The 15,728-nt window shown below is 42.3% G+C and overlaps 1 protein-coding gene across 5 annotated transcripts in view; it reads left to right on the top strand.

Moving 5' to 3' along the window:
- SMPX (small muscle protein X-linked) overlaps positions 1-15,728 on the top strand; it is a 128,442-nt gene that overhangs the window by 22,871 nt on the left and 89,843 nt on the right. The window contains exon 1 of one of the 5 annotated variants that reach the window (XM_070603428.1): positions 8,889-9,080. The exons of 2 other annotated variants lie outside the window; for them this stretch is intronic. The gene's annotated coding sequence lies outside the window, so the exon portion shown is untranslated. Of the gene's footprint in view, positions 1-8,888; positions 9,081-15,728 lie in introns of those variants that run through there. 2 more of the 5 variants (XM_070603429.1, XM_070603431.1) reach the window with 2 other exon arrangements.

The following is a 15,728-nucleotide window of genomic DNA, read 5'->3' as shown; positions in this document are numbered from 1 at the left end:
TTTCCCTGCTGCCGGTGCGGGACCCTGGAATTTCCACCGGGGCTGCGGAGCTGGGCTGCTGGAACTCGACCCAGCCCCAGAACACTCCCACAGGATCTCCAGGAGGCCCTTGCCCCATCTGGGAGACAGCTGGAGTCCTGAGTCTGGCAGCAGCTGGCAGGCTGCTTCCCTGCCTGGAGTCCTCCTCTTCAGGAGCCTCCCGGCATTCTGAATGCTGGGCAGAGCCTCTCCGCTAATGGCGAGTAGAGGCTTTCCCTGCCACTGGTGCAGGACCCTGGAGTTTCCCCCGGGCTTAGGTGTAATCGCGGGGCCTTAGGTAGGGCTGTAATCACCTGTTTCCACTGTCACTCCGCCGGTGCACGCACACTCCTGCCCTTGGTGCGTGGAGATGCTATGGGGGAGTCTGCTGGAAGAAAGCCGCTTGCAGGTCCTAGGCTGTCTGGGGGTCATGGGTTGGAGAGTTTTCACCCGTCTCCACCTCCTCCTGGGGGGAAGTCCATCCGCCTTCACATGTATAGCAGCACGGGTCTCTCTGGCGACCTGAGATGCTATATGGATATCCTTTGTTAACTGATGAATGTCCAATTAGTTGTAGATTTGGAGGGGGAGAGACAAAGAAGACTACTCACTCTGCCATCTTGGTGATGTCATGGATCTGTATTATGTTTTGAAGTCAGGGATTGTGATGCCTCCAGCTTTGTTCTTTTTTCTCAGGATTGCGTTAGCGATTTGGGGTCTTTTGTTGTCCCATATGAATTTTAGGATTCTTTGTTCAATTTCTGTAAAGAATGTCATTGGGATTCTGATTGGGATAGCGTTGAATCTGTATATTGCTTTAGGTAGTATGGACATTTTAACTATGTTTATTCTTCCAATCCATGTGCATGGAATGTCTTTCCATCTCTTTATGTCATCATCAATCTGAATGATTCCTTTTAAGCTAGCGCAGTGGGGTGAAAATTTGATTATATCAGCTGCTACCAGAGCTTAGGGAAAGGTCTGCAATCTTTTGATAGGCTGCTTGGGAGATGGAGATTGGACATTGAGTGAAAGGAGACAACAAAGATATAGGCAAAATTGTCTATATAGAAATGGATAGGAATTCCTGGGGTGAGTGAAGACAGAGGAAAGAGGAGAAGGGGAAGTAGAGAGTGAGAGAGCAAATGAGAAAGTAAGCAAAGACCAGGGTGAAAGTGAGGCTGAGAATGGGAGTGGGTGAGGTGAACAGGCAATAGGACGGGAGGCCAGATTCTGTGAGGAGAGAAAGTGCATGAGAAATTCCCAATGGTGGGAGGGTGGAGGACTTTTAGAACAAGATCATCCAGTACTTGATATTTACTATCAATGCATGCCTTTTGGGAATGTTTTCTGTTAAAATTGCCATGGAAATGAGACCACAGACTCAAAAATTTTTGAAATAGAAAGACTTGACATTTACTAAAAATATTTATGTGAGAAGAAAGGAGGAGAGCAACTACAAGCTAGAGCCAAATGTCAGTATGGCTCAGTTCTTAACACATCAGATTTACTATTTCTTTTATTCATGAGTGCAATCAAAGATGCCCCACCCCCACCCCTTCTACCCCTTTGCAGAAATTGTGTTGGGATCCACAGGGAATGGGGACTCTTGTATTCATAAACAAATTTATACAACTTTGAAAAGCAATTCAAGTATACATTTTGAAAACAAAGGGAGTCAAAGTAAATAGAATGAGTGTTAACCTAGAAAAAGATTCAGGTGACTATTTAAAAGGAAAGAAAATTAGTGTTCACTCAGAAGAACAGAGGGATTAAACATTGAAGGGACAAAGCATTAAGGATCTATTTTATTATTTGGGTTTTTAACTTTTGGGACACATGACCTAGAGTTCTTTTGCTTTTGGGATACCTGATTTCCCTCAGCTAGATGAAGGATGAGGGGCTGCATTTCCCACCTGGACGGAGACGAGATAACAGAATAGGAAGAAATGTGCAAGAGCTGGAAATCTTACTGAGAAGTGGTCAGTAAATCATTAGCTCCTAGGAATTTGAAGGCATTTGGGGATGGCACTGAATTTCTCACAAGGTTTGCAGAGACTTGAGCTGAGCTCCTTCAAATCCAAAGAACAGACCCATGTGACAATTACAAGAGTTCCAAGAGAGAATTAGACCCCAGTGCACTGTGGGCATCTGTTGTATGTAATGAGTTGACTTCTTTCCTGTGCATCTAGAATGGTACTCCTAATTCCTTGGGAGAATTGAGGACAGAGGCACTCAAATCATCCTCTTTGTTCTGGGGTTCAGGTATGGAACCCCAGTTGAGACGTCAGGCTTTTTAAAGCCCAAATAAGGTCCTTCTGATAGAGTCAGAAGAGTTTTAGAGTTTTTAGAGAAAAACTTTGGTGGTGTGCTCCAGACCCTAGCTGGTGAGAGGGTCCCTATTCTAGCCATCGGGAACCTATTGTCTCCAAGTTGGAAGGCTGCTTGAGAGTCATGGAATCCAGTCCTCTTATTTTCCTGATTGTGAAAGTGAAGCTCAGAGAGGTGAAGTGACTTGTCCAAGGTCAAGTGTTGGTTAGGCAGTAGTGCTGGAAGGGGAACCCTGTTTTTTGACTCAAAGCCTAGGGCTCTTCTGAGAAAGAATTCCATGTACTTGTGATAGATTGCATTACTGTTCCCCCAAATATTCCCTTTTTTCTCTCCTTCCAGTACCCCTACCCTGTGGTTCATGATCTCTCTTTTCCTTTTGCCTCATCAGCGTGAGTGAATATGACATGCAGCAGAGCTGTGCTAGACATGTAGTGTGAGTGAGAAATACCTTTTGCTGGTTGTAAGCCACTGAAGTTTGGGAGTTGTTTGTTACCACAGGTGAACTTAGCCCATCCTGACTGTTGCAGTTTTCTTCAGCCTTGTAAACAGACTGTCCTGCAAGTGGGGGAATGTATTATCCATTGGTCTGCCTGGAAACTACACTTCTCTTGTAAGCTAGTAATTTGGAATGCTACTATAAATTCATTCCCATGAATCTGGGTTGCCTGAGCAGTGTCTGAATGGATCTAATCAACCTGGATAACTGGAATATCAGAGCCAGAAGTTTAGAAAAGAGACAGTGACCTTGAGGCCTTTGGGGACCATCCCTTCCTCCACGAGACAGTGAGCAAGGGAGAGAGGTGGGAGGGTGAGGGGAAGGGGCCAGACCAAGGAAGGGAGTGGGGGATTGCAGATAGGCAAAATTTCCTGACTTCATCCTTTTGTGTAGGGCCAATCTTGAGAGTTAGCTCTGTACCTGAGCCTTAGAGGGTTCTTCCTTACCTGGTACCATTCCATGTGACCCACCTTCTCACGGGAGGCCTTATCCATAATCAAGGGTGAAAGGAACTTTTAAGATGGTAGCTTTTGGACTATATCCTAAATATTAAATTTCAGTTTCCATTTTAGCGCTGCAAAACAAAGTCTTCAGTCTATATTGCTCATTTTTTTATAATCAAGTTTTAAATGATCAAAGAGGTTGAACTAGGGTGATCATTGGTGATTTTTTATCACATTAGGTCATTAATGTCATTCATTGTGTGTCATTAAAGTGAATCAGCTTAAGGTGAGGTAAAGGTGGCTCCGGAATTGGATCATGTCATTAGAGAGTCCCCCTTTGACTGAAAATATTGTATACTTGCCCTGTGATCACACATATTCCAGAAGCAAATCCCAAACCCCTGGTTTAGTAAAATAGTATTTTTGAGCTTTTAGAATCTTGGTATTCCCCTCGACAGAGGCTGAGTTATCTAAAGGTGTTGCCAAAGTCAGAGGGCGATTCACTTTGATTGCTACAACCTGGAAACACCAGGTCACTAAACATTCCCCATGTTTTAACTGAAATTTTATATAGTTTATAAAGTTGTGACTAACCTTTAAAAGGAGTTCTGAAGGAAATCTTTATGTATAGAAAGCCTTCTTAAAATGAGTTTTGTAGTTGGTACTTCATGGACAAAAAAGGCACAAAGCAATTAAAACAGATAGGAGCAAGCTTTGTGTTTCAAATATTGGTACAGCGTGACTCTGGCAGTTAAGACAAAAGCTATTTCATGTCAGTATTAGGCAGGCAGCCATAAAATCTCTCTGAAGAAGCAAGATGTTTTGTTTATGTATTGTTGAAAGTTCACAAAGACTCCATTATGTGGGAATGTTAAGTATAACCCAAGTGACAACTCCATCCTAACATATGCCATGTCTGACCTAACCTGGCCTGGAGCAGCCCAGCTACTGGGACTGCTCTTTTCACAAATATTTGGATTACACACTCTTCGTTTAGGCATCTTATTAACACAGTGTGCTGCTATCCAGAAGGAGTGGTCCTCACTGCCCGATGGGTGCCACCACGACCTACCACCACAGCACTGGGTAAAGGAACCAGACCCTGGGGGTCAATGACTCAATGAATGGCAGTACCCAGCATTCCTTCTGCATCCACGTGCTTCCTCCTGCCTCTGTGAGCTGCAGTTTTTGCAATGTTTGGTTCAAAGCACTGCAAAGTTTACTTTGATAAAAGGCAGTGTTATGATTAAGAGCATGGATTCTGGGGCCAGGCTGCCGAACTTCAAATCCTGGCTCTGCCATTTATTAGCTGTGTGACCTTGGGCAAGTTCCTTAACCTCTCTGTGCCTCAGTTTACTTATCTATAAAATGAGTGTGATGATAACAGTACCTACTCACAGGGTTGTTATGAGGGTTAAATGAGTTTGGGCATGTAAACAGCTAGAACATGTTGTTCCTGGCTCATAGTAAATGCTACATAAGTGTTAGCTGTCACTATTACCTCTGGTTACAGTTGCTGTGATTTGGAACTGCTTCTGGCAGGAGAGGGTCTATCTGGTTTATCGGGACACTCAGTTGCCAAGACACCTAGAAAGCCTATCACAGGAACTAATTTGAGCCCTTGGCCTCCAAGGGGTACCTGAGGAGGCCAGGGTCATAGTGGGCAGCTTCACTAAATTTTATTCACTGGGAGGGGCTTGGGCAGCTTCAGCATGGTAATGCCTCCCCTCACCTGAGTGGGGCCAGGGCAGGCCTGGCACTTCCTGACAGCAATGCAGAGATGGACAGCAAACTGGTGGCAGCAGCCAAGCTCCCAGAAGGGCATACTGATGGATTTTGCCATTATTTCTTATATGAAGAGAGAATTTCACATACACAATTTTTGGTTAAGAAGATTATTCCAAAAACACATGCCTCTGATAAAGACCTTCAACAGAAGGTTTAGTCTCATACAGGCCCTGAGCCATCTGAACAAGAGTATTAGAAGCCCCATCCTTACTAGGAAATGGGGTCTGGAATTGGTCTGGCCGCCCCAGCCTGGTGTCTGAGATTCTTGGGGGGAGAACCTGGGCCCCAGCATAGCCCATCAAGCTGCAGCCTCCTTGTTGCACTGTGGCAAGCTGTTGGCTGGTTATCCCATAACCATTCCTCTTTTTCCTCTGCCTGCCTCACACTGTAGAAGTGCAAAGTCCATTACTACATCTTCTTGTGGGGAGTCATGTGACACAGCTCTGGCCAATGAGACATAAGGAGAGCTCTTCTGAGAAATATTTTCCCCTATTTTCTGCCTTTGGGGGCAGTTACGTGAGGATATGATGCTTATAGCTGTGACACCCATTTCGTGACCATTAGGTAGAAAGTCCAAGAGCAAAAACGCCACTATGCTGAAGAATGGTAGAGGGGAAGGATGAAAAAACCTGAAATCTTGATGTCCTTGTTGAGCTACTGAATGAATCCTGGGAATGCTCATCTCTGGACTCTTTATTAAGTAAACAACAAATGCTCTTAAAGTTTAAGCCACTGTTAGCTGTTTTTCTGTTACTTACTGCCAGAAACGTTCCTAAACGGTACCCTAACTCTCAGCCTGTGTGTCTAGTTTGTGTACCTGAGCTGCTGTCTTTTCTCCTGATGTGCACACCCTTTGGCCAGGAGTCAGGCACTTGTTTGACCAGGCTTTCATGGCCTTCCTAGCTCTTGCATTTCTCTCTCACCAAGGTGCTGGAGTTGACTAACCTCAGCCACTGGATGCCCCACTTACCTACACTGAGATGCAGCGTCTGGCCAGAGATTCTTGCCACAGTGTCCCATTCATTGGCTTGCACCCGTTCTGTGATGTCCTTCCAGACCCAAGTCTTCCCTATTATTTGGAAATTTGATTTGAACTACAGGCCACCCAAAGCAAGGTCAGCTCTCTTAGTCCTAGGCCTGCCCAGTTCTGCCTTACTCATGCCTCCCTGATAGGCCCTTGGCGGAGGCAACATCCCAGCATGGCTGGCAGCTGGGCTGACACTGGCAGGGACCCACACAGCCTGGAAAGTTAAGGCCAAGAAACAGCTCTTCTCAGTCCTGAAGATTTTGACTTCTAGGTGCTTTATCCCTCACTCCTCAGAACAGAACTTTTGTGCTGCTGACTTGTCGTTTGACCTTGGTAAAGAAACCTGATCTTAATCCCTGCATTGCATCTGTTCAGAAGGGTACTGTGGAAAGGAGGCCTGGATTTTAAGAGTTAGGAGGTTTTGGCTCTAGTCCTGTCTCTCCCATAAAAAAACCAAAGTAGGCTGCCACTGTGCCTTCCTGTGCCTCTATTTTCCCTGTCCAAAATAGAGTGTCGATCCTTTGCCTGACACTGCCATTTACGTGCTTTAAAAAGTAAATTTTAAACTTAGAGACACGACAGAAATTATAGAGTATACCTTAAAGAAATTATTTAGAACATTGAGGGACATTTCTATAAGTACTCATGGTGTCTTTTTAATTTTGAGGTTTGGAAAGGATAATGAAAATTTCACTGGAGCCAGTCTTAATTTTTAAAAAAAATCACATTAATTTTCCTCCAGGATTTTCTAACACACCAGAAATAAATTACAGAAAGGAGGAAAAAAAGCACTAAATAGTAATTCTGCCCAGCTGTAAACCTTGCTTTTCATGTGAATTAAGTCTTTGATCCCTAAAAATCCATTTTGCTCTTGGACAAGTTCCAGAGACACTGCCCTCTTGGGGAAGCAGTGGTGCCAGGGACAGAATGGCTGTTTGGAGATGGGGCTTCTCCTGTATCTGTGCTGATCCAAGAAAGAAGCTCGAGGAATGGGGTGGGGTGGGGGATGAGCTCAGTGTTCCCGCTTCCTGGCACATGTGAGGTGCCTTCCCCCCTTTTCAATTTACTCTGCTGCTTCCCTCTGCTGTCTTAAGAAATGCAGGCCCTGACTCTTTCCCTCATGAGTATATTTGTCTTTGTAACTTTGCAAGGCCATGGCGGTCCTGCTAAATAAACTCTGCTGGAGATGGTGAGGCCTTTAGTGTATAGTCGATTCTATCCTTGTGTAAGTTCATCTGTTTTTCATACCTGAGCATTTCTGTGTGCCAACTACTGTCCACAGTTGTACGAAGAGGCAAAGTGGGTGCAAGTCACCAAAAGAAGAAAGCCCATTTAGGGTAACTCATATGGTGCTCGTAATAGAGATTTTTTTTAACAGTTTTTTAATTGTGGTAAAATGTACATAACATAATATTTGTCATGTTAACCATTTGTAAGTGTACTCAGTGGTATTAATTATATTCACAATGCTATGTACCCATCACCACTATCTATACCCAAAACTTTTTCAGCATTCCCAATATAAATTCTGTACCCATTAGACAACAGCTCCTCATTTCCCCCTCCCCCCCGCCCAGCCCCTGGTAACCTCTATTCTGCTTTCTATCTCTATGAATTTGCCTATTCCAGATATTTCATATAAGTGGAATCATACAATATTTGTCCTTTTGTATCTGACTTCTTTCACTTAGCATAATGTTTTCAAGGTCCATCCATGTTGTGGCACGTATCAGAACTTCATCCCTTTTTATGGCTGAGTAATGTTCATTGTATGGATATACCACATTTTGTTTATCCATTAATCTGTTGAGGGACACTTGGGTTGTTCCCACCTTTTGGCTGTTGTGAATAGTGCTGCTACAAACATTCGTGTACAGAGATCTGTTCGAGTCCTTGCTTTCTGTTCTTTTGGATATATACCTAGGAGTAGGACTGCTGAGTCATATGGTTTTCACATGTGGACATGGTGTCAGGAGTATCAACACAGGCAGTAGGAGTTTGCAAAGACGGGACATGTAGCCACATTCAGAGGGCTGAGGCAAGGATCAGAGCCAAGTGCAAGAAGAAAGAGTTGGAAGAGATGGACCATGCGGTTCTCCTATAAGATGCTGCAATTCCAGAAGGGCACATGATGAAGGCACAACCAGGGGCCAGGAGCTGGGGGAACTGTCCCTTTGTAGAAGGACTACAGGAGATCCAGGGAAGGTGGAGCTGAGCGTCTAGACAGATGGGGAGACTGAGTAGCCAGGAAAGCAAGAGGCAGAGGGTCAAATGGCGGCCGTGCAATAAAGAAGGGTAGTCCACAGGAACCAAGTGGTGGGGTCAAGTAGAGGTCAGGGGCCAAACTAGCTGTCCAGGAAACAATAGGACCCTGGCAACCAACAAGCCTTGACCCTGTGGGAATTCCTCACAAACTGGAAAGCTTCTTATGTCCCTCCTGCTGATACAGGGAGAAAACCTTGATGGCTCTTGGTTTGTGAGGGAGAGTATGTAGATAAGGGCAGATCCTGACCCAAGCCTACCTGTGGGAAAGGATCTCTGAAGCAAATCCCTTTGGGAGGCCAAAATGAGCATCCAAAAGTTCAAGGTGATCCATCATCCTGGACTACGATAAGAACAACTATTACGAAACAGCACAGTTTTATTATATGTTGCACCCAAGGGTAAATATATTGCTTGTATACTGAGCAAAAAGTTTTCTGTTAGGAGGCCAAGAAACACACATATTAAATTCTAGGTGATGACTAATTCCCAACTACTTGGTTTAAAAATAACTGCAGAGGCCATTCGAGGCCACCGTGGTCAGTAATTCCGTGAGGGCACGGAGCAGGTGGTATCCTAATCCCCTGCCTACAGCCTGCTGGGAAAGGAGTTTGCACCACGTTTCCAGGTTGTCCCTCGAGCAGAGGCATCAGTAGAAAAGGTCACCTACTGAAGACAGCCAGGAGAACAGCTGCCTGGGACAAATCCAGCGAAGGTGAGCTCTCAGCCCAGAACTGTACAGCTATCCACGTTCAGGCTCACCAGATGAAGCTGTGCAAATCTTGGATGGTGCAAAACCTGTTTGGCTGGAAACCCTAGGTGGTTTTCAGAGCAGGCTTCTAGCCCAAATTCTTTCTGGGGTCAGAAGTTGCTAAACTCAATCAAGCCCAAATCTGTGAGCCTTCACTCGGACTAATTTATACTAAAAACAGCATCCAGATATGATCAGGAAAGGTTTTCTCCTTTGCCACAGCCCTGCCACAAAGAATTGCACTAGTGCAGCCAGAAAGCATACCAGCACTGCTTTGAATTTGCACAACACATAACCCGAGTGGAGAGAATCCAGAGAGGAGAGAAGTTAGTTTTCTCTGGCGAGGTCCCACACCCTCTCCATTTCTACAAGTCTGAACTCCTCCAGGCTCAGAGATGCCTTTTATGAAAGCTTCTCTGGGATTGCTTGCTGCTTCCACAGGCCTCTCACTCCTCTGAAAACCTAAAATCACTTTGCATATTCTGTTTTATTTGTGTATCTTAAAATCTCTTTTACTGTATGGTAAATTTCTTGACTTCACATGTTTTTCCTTCATTTTTCCATTTCTCCAGTGTGACTTGCACTTAAGAGGTATGCAATAGATATTTATAGAGATAATTAATGAGTAGCTTCATGAATATAGAAACAAATTATATTTAGTACAACTTTTTGGAGCCTGTATTCCGTAAAGTGGTGCCAGTATATTTTGGGGAAGTGTTCCTAAGCATCTGACTTAAATTTCCGGTGTTTCAATATATCTGTTTTTTCTTGTCTTTTTCTAGTAGAAAAAGCACCATCTGCCACATAGTATTACTTAACTAATTAATTAAGTGATTAATCAAGTCCTAAATGCCTTTGCAGCTCCTCTTCCTTCAGGCTGGCTAACTCCCATTCTTTTTGTCCTCCATTTTCTACCACCTGTGCCTTAGTTTTCTTGGCAGTAAAATAGGTCAGAATGTTACCTCACTGGGTTGTTGTTGTGAGGACGAAATAATACAGTGATGTAGAAATGTTTGGAAAAGTGATCAGTGTCAGGCGAAGTGAGACTGGACTAAGGAAGTTTTCAAACCACAGTGTAGAATGACACATTTGACCGTATGGGAGAAACAGCACCATAGAACAAGTTATTAGTCATAGTGAGCTCTGGGGAGATCGGGTGCCACAAGAGTCTAAGCGAGGAACAGACAGAGAACAGGACTAAGGACATTTCCTCCATTAATCATGGGACTGAGAACAGAGCTCTCCTGTGTACCCACTTAATCAAAACAGCACACCTTCCCTCCAAAGCAGCCAATACCTAAAACACACAAGTGTGTTATTTCAAAGTCACAGGAGTTACTTTAAAGAACAAGACAGCCTATTAAAAAATGAATAATGTGCATTTCTTCCTGGAAAGAACAAATCAATACCCCTCAGTGGGCCCAGTGCCACACACCAGCCTCAGCACCGTAGTTTGCTTTTATCCAGAAGGAGGGGATGGAAAGGACAGCTTCCCCCACCCCGCTAGCCCATTTTGCCCCAGTGGAAGCAGTTCCCATCTTCTCTCTCCTCAGAGGCTCAATCTGGAGTAAAAGAAGTTTACCTGCCCCAAACAGTACATTATACACTTCAGCTAGCATGGATGCCCCAGGGCAAATATTTTCTTCTAAACTCCAGGCACGCTTTAGGTTCAAGTTCCTTAGAGAAGTACAGCTGTCCACTTAGTAGATTCAGCTACAATCTCTTGACAGCTCAGCGTAGTTAAGCAGATATTTATTTTTAGGTTAATATTTTTTGAGCTTCTACTATGCACCAGACACTGTGCTAAGCACTTTCTATGAATTATGTCATTTAATTCTCTCATTTTATAAGCAAGGAGGTTGATATCAGAGAGCTTAAGTTGTATGCCCAAAGCCACACAGCTGGTAAGAGGTAGAGCTGAATTATGAACTTGGGTCTCTGTGGCTCCAGAGTTCTTGCTTTTAACCATTAGGCTATACTGGTCATATGTTGTGTCGCAAGCATGTATTAAGTTCTAGGGACACAGGAATGAATCACATTTGCTTCTTGCCCCAAGTGTGAGATACTGGCGTATTATCTTGTCTATCTTACCTAACTTTAATTTAGAATTTACTGGATGTCATAACCCACTGTGAGATGGAAACTGAAGAGCCGCAGAACTTAAGATCTTGCCCAAAGTAGGGTTAGTAGATGACAAAATAGGGATTCAAACCCAGGCAGACTGACTCCACCGCCCATATGCCAAAGCACTGTGCCACATTTCTCCCCGCAAATATTTGTAGACAGATGTTCGCTGAAGGTGTGATAACTTCTTGAACAGAAATAAGTAAATGTATAGTATAACATAAACACTGCTTGGGTAGAGGAGTCAGGGACACCAGATTTGGGGCTTGATTGGTGCCACCAAGGGAGGTGGCAAAGGGGGGAAGGGCATTTCATGCAGGAGGCCCCAAAGAGCAGGAGATGTCTGTGTCCATCACACACAGTTCCTCCCCTCAGTGCCTTATTTGAAGTGACTCCAGTCCAGACACTGCAGAACAGTCTTCCAAGGCCAGTGGTTTTGTTTGTCGTTTCTTGTTTGTTGTTTTGTTTTTTACTTTTTATTGAGGTTTTACTTACATACAGTAAAGTGCTCTCATCTTAAGTGTACGGCTTGATGAATTTTTACCTAGGTAAATATCCCTGTAGACACTGCCCAGAGTAAGACGTGGATCATCTCCATAGCCCCAGAAGTTTCCTTTGTGCCCTTTCCCAGTCAATACCCCTACCCCTCGCCTGAGATAATCAATATTCTGACCTCTATCACCTCTGTTGGTTGGTTTTGTCAGTTCTTGAATTTCACAGAAATAGAATCATACCATATGTGTTATTTTGTGTCTGCCTTCTTTTGCTCAGCAAAATGTCTCTAAGATTCCTCTGTGTGGTTGTGTGTAGTAGTAGTCAATTCTTTGCATGGCTGTCTTGTCTCCATGGTACGAACATGTCTCAATTTACTCATCCATTTAATGTTTGTGGGCATTTGAGTTGTTTCTAGTTTGGGGATATTATGAATAAGTGTACTATGAGAGTTCTTTTTCATGTTTTTTGCTGGATATATACTCTCATTTCACTTGAGTATATACTGAGGAGTGGAGTTGTCAAACCAAAAGGCGTACACGTACACACACACACACACACACACACACACACATATATATATATATTTTACTTTATAGGTATAGTCAAACTGTTTTTCAAAGTGATTGTATCAATTTATACTCTTACCAGCCGTGTATGAAAGTTTCAGTTTTTTTAACTTTTTATTTTGAAATAATGATCGATTGAAGGAACCACAGTCAAGCTACAGAACTGTTTCATCACCACAAAGATTTCCCTCATGCTACCCCTTTATAATTCTACCCACCACTCTCCCCATGCCATCCATAGCCCTTGGCAATCACTAATTTGTTCTCTATCTCTATACTTTTGTCATTTTGAGAATGTTACATAAATGGAATCATACAGTCTGTGACCTTTTGAGATTGTCTTTTTCACTTGGCATAGTGCCCTTGAGATCTACTGAGATCGTTGTGTGTATCAATAGTTTCTTCCTTTGCTGAGTAGTAGTCCATGATATGGATGTACCACAGTTTGTTTAACCGTTCACCTATTCTAGAACATTTTGTTTGTTTCCAGTTTTTGGCTATTACAAATAAGGCTTCTATGAAAAATCATGTACAAGTTTTTGTGTGGTCATAAGTTTTCACTTCTCTATGATAAATGCCCAGGAGTGACATTGCTGGGGTCATAAGGTAAGTGTATGTTTAGTTTTTTAGGAAACTGGGAAACTATTTTCCAGAGAGGCTGTGCCATTTTACATTCCCCTTAGCAATGTAAGAGATCCGGTTACCCTACAGCCTTGAAAGAAGTTGGTGTTGTCACTATTGTTTGTTTTCTGTTTGTTCTCTCTCCTTTCTTTTCCCCTGCCTTCCTGTGGGTTACTTGAACATTCTTAGAATTCCATTTTGATTTATTTGTGTTTATTTGATTTATTGTGTTTCTGAGTGTATCTCTTTGAATAATTTTTTAATGGTTGCTCTAATTACTATATTACATATACATAAATCATAGTCTGCTAATATCAATGTTTTACCAGTCTGAGTGAAGTGTAGAAGTCTTACTTCGCTTTATGTCCCTCCACCCTCTCCCATTTATAATATAATTGTCTTAAATATTTCCTCTACACACAATGAGAACTTCTTCAGACAGTATTATAATTTTTGCTTCAACTATCAAACATAATGTAGAAAACTCAAAAAGAGAAGGAAGGTCTATTGTATTTACCCATATTTGGATTCTTTCCATTATCCTTTCTTCCTCTCTGATGTTTGAAGATTTCCTTCCTTTATCATTTCCTTTCTGTTTAGAGAATTTCCTTTAGTCATTATTTTAGCATAGGTCTGCTAGTGACAGATTCCCCTATTTTTCCTTCATCAGAGAATGTCTTTATTTCCTCCTTTATTCTTGAAGGTTATTTTCACTGGATGTTGAATTCTGGGTTGGCAGTTCTTTTTTTATTTAGCACTTGAGAAATCTTGTGCCACTTGTTTATGGCCTTCCTAGTTTCTTATGAGAAATTTGCTGTCATGTGAATTGTTTTCCTCCTATAGGTAATGTGTCATTTCTCTCTCACTGCTTTCAAGATTTTCCCTTTGTCTTTTATTTTCAGATGTTTGACTATGATGTATCTTTGTGTGAAATTCCTTAGGTTTATCTCATTTAGGGTTCACTCAGCTTCTTGAATCTGTTTGTGGCTCTTGCCAAATTTGGAAAAATTTTAGCTATTATTTCTTCAAATACTTTTTAAACCTGACCCTCTTTCTCCTCTCATTTTGGTACTATGATGACACAGATGTTAGATTATTTGTTATAGTCCCAGAGGTCTCTGAGGTTTCTGTTCATTTATTTTTTTCAGTCGATTTTCTCTCTGTTGTACAGATTGGGTAATTTTTATTGTTCTATCTTCAAGTTCACTGATTCTCTTGTCTATCCTTTACATTCTGCTATTGGGCTCGTCCATTGAATTTTTAATTTTAGTTATTGTATTTTCCCTTTTAAAGTTTCCATTTGATTCTTCTTATATCTTTTATTACTTTGCTGAGACTTTCTAATTTTTCATTCAAGAGTGTTTGTAATTGCTCATTGAAGCATTTTTATGATGGCTGCTTTAAAATCCTTGTCAGATAATTCTTTTTTTTGTTTGTTTGTTTAATTTTTATTTTTTTCGGATGTACATCATATTTCAAATTCTGGATACATTACATCGTGTTCACCACCTGAACACTAATTATAGTGCATCCCCTCACGTGACCCTAATCACCCCTTTTGCCCTCCCCCCTCCCCCCTTCCCCAATGGTAACCACCAGTCCAATCTCCAGTGCTATGTGTGTTTTTTTTTTGTCGTTTTTATCTTCTACTTATGAGTGAGATCATATGGTATTTGACTTTCTCCCTCTGACTTATTTCACTCAGCATAATACCCTCAAGGTCCATCCATGTTGTCACAAATGGCCGGATTTCGTCATTTCTTATGACTGAGTACTAGTCCATCGTGTATAAATACCACATCTTCTTTATCCATTCGTCCCTTGATGGGCACCTAGGTTGCTTCCAAGTCTTGGCTGTTGTGTATAATGCCGCAATGAACATAGGGGTGCAAGTATCTTTATGCCTTTGTGTTTTCAAGTTCTTTGGATAAATACCCAGCAGTAGAATAGCTGGATCATATGGTAGATCTATCCTTAATTTTCTGAGGATACTCCATACTGCTTTCCATAGTGGGTGCACCAGTTTGCACTGCCACCAGCAGTGAACAAGGGTTCCCTTCTCTCCACACCCTCTCCAACACTTGTTTCCTGTCTTGTTAATTATAGCCATTCTGACTGGAGTGAGGTGATACCTCATTGTAGTTTTGATTTGCATTTCCCTGATAGCTAATGATGTTGAGCATCTTTTCATATGCCTGTTGGCCATCTGTATATCTTCTTTGGAGAAATCTCTGTTCAGATCTTTTGCCCATTTTCTAATTGGATTGTTGGTTTTTTTGTTGTTGAGCTGTATGAGTTCTTTGTATATTGTGGATATTAACCCCTTATCTCATATGTGGTTTGCAAATATCTTCTCCCAATTGTTAGGTTGTCTTTTCGTTTTGTTGATGGTTTCCTTTGCTGTGCAGAAACTTTTTAGTTTGATGTAGTCCCATTTGTTAATTTTTTCTTCTGTTTTCCTTGCCCGGTCAGACATGGGACTTGAAAATATGCTGCTCAGACCAATGTCATAGAGCGTACTGCCTATGTTTTCTTCTAGAAGTCTCATGGTTTTGGGTCTTACATTCAAGTCTTTAATCCATTTTGAGTTGATTTTTGTGCATGGTGTAAGGGAATGGTCTACTTTCATTCTTTTGCATGTGGCTGTCCCGTTTTCCCAACACCATTTATTGAAGAGACTCTCCTTTCTCCATCGTATGCTCTTGGCTCCCTTGTCGAATATTAGCTGTCCATAAACGTGTGGGTTTACTTCTGGGCTCTCAGTTTTGTTCCATTGATCTGTGTTTCTGTTTTTGTGCCAGTACCA

This window comes from Equus przewalskii, chromosome X (genome assembly GCF_037783145.1).
Source record: "Equus przewalskii isolate Varuska chromosome X, EquPr2, whole genome shotgun sequence".
NCBI lineage: Eukaryota > Metazoa > Chordata > Mammalia > Perissodactyla > Equidae > Equus > Equus przewalskii.
Note: the sequence above shows the minus strand (reverse complement) of the source record. Positions and strands in the feature narration are given on the sequence as shown.